The sequence below is a fragment of the Notechis scutatus genome, chromosome 1 (assembly GCF_049901735.1).
Source record: "Notechis scutatus isolate UNSWTSFEM ecotype Mainland chromosome 1, rNotScu1.2, whole genome shotgun sequence".
NCBI classification, from domain to species: Eukaryota; Metazoa; Chordata; class Lepidosauria; order Squamata; family Elapidae; genus Notechis; species Notechis scutatus.
The window spans coordinates 146,430,910-146,436,909 of record NC_142009.1 but is presented as its reverse complement, the minus strand read 5'-3'; the positions used below and the strand labels follow the sequence as shown (position 1 = coordinate 146,436,909).

Here is a 6,000-nt window from a genome sequence, read left to right as displayed (position 1 = left end):
TCTCTCCTTGTTCAGTTTCCATCCATTATTCCTTGTCTGGCCTTCAGGTGCTTTAGAGTTAAAGACTTAAGCATCATTGGAATAAAGCACAAGTTACTCTGTGTGTCAAGTCCACATTTTGCCTTATTAAGAGTCCATTTCAACAGGATTATTTGTATAATGTGTGTGTGAGAGAGAGGGGGGGGGGAGGGAGAGGGAGAGGGAGAAATACAAATGGGGAGAGGATCAGCATCCCCCCCTCTTCAGAATATAGCTCACCAGGGGTATGGCAACTGAAATACCAGTAACTCCCTCAACTAAAGCCGGTATTCTATGTGTGAAACTAATATTTATTTACTCTTACTAGTTCTAGAGTACAACTCAATGCCTGTTTGGGTAGAGGGAAGACCCACTGCTTTCATGGGTAAATGTGTGTAGCCACTCATATTGTAAATCTGTCAATGGCACCAGGACGAGATAACAATAGCTGAATAGAGTGTTAAAGTTAGTTACAGACAAGCGTTCCATAGGCTTTTTACTAGCCCACCTCCAGCTGGTGGCTTTGAGATGTGCTGATTATGACTCCTAGCAGCTGTCAGAGGATGATGAGAGTTAGTCCTGTGTGCCTCCAAGACCACCATCAGGTGGAGGAAAGCTTCAGAGTGACAAAGGACCTAAGACACACCACAGTGTGCATATGATACTATCTAAAAGGTGCAGCACACTTATGCCTAAGAACTTAAATCCACCTGCGAGGAGTTTCTGATGATCTAAGAGAGAAAAATTGTTCTGGTAAAAATGTTGGGACATAAATGACGAATGGGTCAGGACAACGGCAGAGAGAAGAGGTGGGGCCATGCCAATAGTGTGACAGGTTAAGTGCTAAGCAAGCTTGCAGATTGCTACTCGAGCTGCAGTTTGTGCCCCTCTCCGGAAAGGGGCTTCACCTGACTGGGTGGCAACTAAAGCACCAAAATCTATTTTTAACTAAGGTTAGAAGTTGATTGATCTCAGACTGAAGTGACTGGAAGCAGATGAGTTGAAACCAAAGAAAATGACCATTTGTTGGTGAGAATTTTGCTGGAAGAATCCAGTTTATGTAAGAGCTTAAAAAGCAGAGATACAAGTACATAGGCTTTTAGTTTGGCTGAAGTGTACAAATACATAGACAGACAGCTCAGGAAGATAAGTAGATGATTTGCAGGAGAAGGATGAATTGAAAGTAAGTATATATATTTTTTCCTTCGTTTTGTCTATCTTCTTGGGTGGTTTAATTTAGCCGCCTTTGTTTCTAGCACATTACCCTGCAAGAGCTAATGTACTGTTTTGAAAGTTCTGTCTATTTTTTAAAGGGCTTCTCACAGACACTATAGCAGTCCTCTCCAGCCTGGCATCTTCCAGATGTTTTGTATGCACCAGCTTTGATCATTGGTCATGTTGTCTGCCAATGATAGGAGCTGTAGTCGAATCCACACATATGGAATGGGAAAGAATGGCTCAAACTTGCTGCTATACCTCACTGCTGCTGGCTGAAAAAGAAGGGGAGGAATGAAAATTATAGTTGGAAAGGAGAAGACGATCTAGTGAGATTTATTGTAGCTCAAGTCTCTGATCAGATTATTTATCTGCCTGCCTGCCTGCCTGCCTATCGTCCATCTATCGTCTATCCATCTATTCATCTATCCATCTATCTATCCATCCATCCATACATCCATCTATGCCAATCTCTCTCTCTACCTACCTACCTACCATCTCGTTCTATCTAACCCCCTCTCCATCCCTCCCTCCCTCCCTATCTCTCTCTCTCTCTACCTACCTACCTATATCTATCTACCTACATCTATCTATATCTATCTATGTATCTTTTATTATTATCTATCTATCTACATCTATCATCATCTATCTACATCTACCTACCTACCTAGTACTACCTACCTACATCTATCTATCTATCTATCTATCTATCTATCTATCTATCTATCTATCTATCTATCTATCATCTATCTATCTACATCTATCATCATCAATCTATCTACATCTACCTACCTAGTACTACCTACACCTACCTACCTACATCTATCTATCTATCTATCTATCTATCTATCTATCTATCTATCTATCATCTATTTATATTCTATGTCATCCATCTCCCCTCCAAGGAGGCTCTGGGCTCCTGAATCACCATCTCGATATATTTCCCCAACTTTTTTCTTGTAACGTCTTTGCATATTTCATGACATATAGTTAAAATACATTGTGTTATGCTGAATATGTTCAAACTGTAGAATGTTTTTAATGAAAGTTTGTGATAGCAAGCTGCTTTCTTCATTGTGTAAGGTATTTATCTCGTGTAATCAGAAGTAATACATGGTGCAAACATAAGTTTACTCAAAAAGAAACATGTATAATTTCAAAGGCATGCTAAACTAATACTCCATTCCCAGGTGGTATTCCACAGCTTCTCACTCTCCAGATGGGTCTGAATACAAATTAAGACTATGATGTCTGGGTTAAAAAAGACAGCTGCAAACAGAAAGTTTTCTGTATTTCTGCACTGCTGCACTGCAGATTTTTGCAGCCTAGGTACAGAAACCCTATTACAAATCCCATAATATTTAGCAAACAGCCTGGATAATCAGTATTAGTTGTGGAAGCTATGGTCTAATAACACATCCAGAGGGTGTGTCTTCTGTCCCATTCTAGTTCTCATGTCAAGGGTCCAGAAAAAACAACACCAAATTGGTTAATCAATTTAAATGCTTAAATAAAACTGGAATGGTCTTCTGAATCAAATTGCTATCTGAGTTGAGTTTTATTAATGATTGGCAATACAGCCACAGAGTCTTGTCTGTTAAAAGCAGGAGTGCATTTAAGGATGAACTTTGTGGGATGCCATTAAATATTTGTTTTGGAGAGTGGCACAGGCCTCCTTTTAACAACAACAGCAGCAGCAACCAAGTGGAGAATGTTGGTTCATAAACCAAGCAGAGAATGTTTGCTAAACTGGCCAGTGTATTTAAACAAGGATTCCAAATGGAACCTTTAGATAGTTAGTGAAATGTCTCAAACCAACAAGAAAATAAGTCCAGTTGCCGTGACTCAATTTCCAGACTATTTATTTATTTATTTTGTCAAGCAATTATAAGATAACAGGTATAAGTATAAACATAGTTATGGATACATGAAATGGATACATATAAGAAAAATAAAAAAGAAACAATAGGACAGGGACAGTAGGCATGTTGGTGCACTTATGCACGCCCCCTACAGACCTCTTAGGAAAGGGGTGAGGTCAATAGTAGACAGTCTAAGGTTAAAGTTTTGGAGGTTTGGGGAAGAAACCACAGAGTCAGGTAATGACCACTCTGTTGCTGAAGTCGTATTTCCTGCAATCAAGTTTGGCGTGGTTTACCTTTTTTTTTTTTTTTTAAGCAAGTTTTATTAATTTCAAAAAACAAACAAATCATCATCAACCATTACATATTTGAACCTTTTTCCATTATAGATTTAACAAGTCAGATAAAATCTTATCTTATATTTCTATATTATTTCATCTATTTCTTTCTGACTTGATTATCATCACTCTCTTTCTATGTTTCTACAAGGTTTCACCAATACTCTCAAAGACATAAACAAACACAAACATACATATAAAAATCTTTTAGTAAAGTAACTTGGCCCCAGGTACCTCTCTTTATATGGGCTTTAATTATATTCATGCTCATCTTACAGATCATTACTTATTTTATTTACCATTCTGTATCTTCCATATAAACTTCTCCATACATTTCACTCTTCATAATTCTCTCTTATTCAATCCATCTTAATTTAAATAATTATATTTGTATCTTTTGCCCATCCTTTATTATCCCTCTATCTCATTCCTTATAATGAAAAAAAAAAGAATTTCTCCTGAAATCTCTAATCAGAGTATGATGCCTTTCTATCCTCTCCCTAAATTAATTAAATTAACTTTTAAAATAACACCTAATACCCAATTTGATTCTGCTTGGTACATTCTATCTACTAATTTTTACTTTTAGTAACAATAAAAACAGTAAAAATCAAAAATGTTTAAATACATAATATCCTCCTAAATACGTAGTTAAATAATAAATCTAAATAATAAATCTTATAGCATTCTCATTGCCTTTCCCTTCAATATTTTATTACATTTTAAAAATCAATCATTATTAAACATTTCAACATTTTAATTTCTTATTAACTCTTAAGCCATTCTAATTTTCTATTTCTAATACGGATGTTACAGTACCATCTTGTGTACCTTGCAGAATCTTTTTTTTAAAAAATTATGCTTTACCCATTATCCCTAAAAAGGATTCCTCTTTTCCCATCTAATTTTAAAACTTTGTGGCTTTTTCTCCGCCTTTCCCTTTCTTTCTTCCCCCACCAAATCTTCCTACCCCCCTTCTTCTAACCTCTGTCTTGCCAGCATCCCTTCTCTGTTGTATTCCCTTTTTCTCTTGTTTGCTATCATTGTATTTATTTTGCATCATATTTTCTCTTTCTTAAATGTTTTTTTAGATCTTAAGTCCTTCATTTTCCTCACTTTCTTCCTTCCTTCTTTCTTAGATGAATTTTGGGATTCATTGAAGATGGCGTCTTCATCTTCTTCTTGTTGTTCTTCAGCTTCCATCTGTATTGTCTGTTCATAGTTAACCGCCATTTTTAAAAAGAAAAGCTTTTTCCATACCATCTTTACAGGCTGCTTTTGTTTGCTCATATTCATCCCTCAGTTCCTCCAAAGAAAAAGCCATTATAGATCTTTTCTTTTCTTTTTCCTCTTTTCTTCTCACACCAACCAAAATATTCCAAAAAAAACAAGACAACCCCAAAGTCCACAATCCTCAATCAATCCAAGCCAAGCCAAAATTCCCCCTTTCTCTTCCAGGGGTAGTATCAGACAAAAGAAAAAGAAAGTTCAAATCTGTGTTTTGAAGCCTTATTAAGATTTTATTTCTGTTTTCAAATCCTTAAGGCATCTCCTCCAACAAAATCCAACCAGATAAATATATTTTTGTCCTCTCCTTCCGACTTATCCCAAAAAGCTAGTTTTACCTGAAAAAAAACAACAGGTTTCTCAATATCCATTTATTAATCGCCGGGGAGAATAAACTTTCCTTTCAGCACCTCAAAATTGCCGCTTATTTCCTCTTGTGGAAAGAATCATCCAAAAAGCCATCATTTTCAGGAATTAAATTAAATATATCTTAGAGTCCTGGGTCAACCAAGAAGACTTTCACTTTTTAAAAACTTTCTCCTCTTCCTCCAGCGCATACTTGCCCAGCTGCCGGCTTCTTTGTGGCGGCCATTACGGACCGCCGCTGCACCGTCTTGGTAAAAGGAGGTTCTGCCGGCTAGGGAGGGGTCTGCAGCACCCCAAACCCTTTCCCGGATCCCCTACCTTCAGCTGCCCTGCAGGGCAGCCTTGCTCCGCACCCTTCGGGTCGGAGCCCCAAAACGCTAGCGCGGCAGGGATCGCGCAGTCGCTGATCCCTACCGCATAAAGCCGACAAACCGGAACCGGCGTGGTTTACCTTGAGTTTGTATCTATTGTGTGCTCTTGTACTGTTATGATTGAAGCTGAAGTATTCATTGACAGGTAGGACATTGAAATGTATAATTTTATATACTATACTAAGATCGGACTGAAGGCGTCATAGTTCTAGGTTTTCTAGGTCTAGAATTTCAAGTCTGGTGGCATAAAGTATTCTGCAACGAGTAGAGGAGTGGAGAACTCTTCTTGTGAAATATTTCTGGACTTTCTCAACTGTGTTAATATCAGATACGTAATGTGGGTTCCAGACTGATGAGCTGTATTCGAGTATTGGTCTAGCAAATGTTTTGTATGCTCTAGTTAGTAGTGTGATATTACTGGAGAAAAAGCTGCGCAGGATTAGGTTAACAACTCTTAATGCCTTTTTGGCTATGTAGTTACAATGGGCTCTAACACTTAGATAATTAGAGATGAGAACTACAAGGTCCTTGACAGAGTTTGGA

At 37.6% G+C, this 6,000-nt stretch overlaps 1 protein-coding gene across 1 annotated transcript in view; it reads left to right on the top strand.

Moving 5' to 3' along the window:
• Positions 1-947: 947 nt before the first annotated feature.
• GABRP (gamma-aminobutyric acid type A receptor subunit pi) overlaps positions 948-6,000 on the top strand; it is a 32,138-nt gene continuing 27,085 nt past the window's right edge. The window contains exon 1 of the mRNA XM_026668413.2: positions 948-1,201. The gene's annotated coding sequence lies outside the window, so the exon portion shown is untranslated. The remainder of the gene's footprint in view (positions 1,202-6,000) is intronic.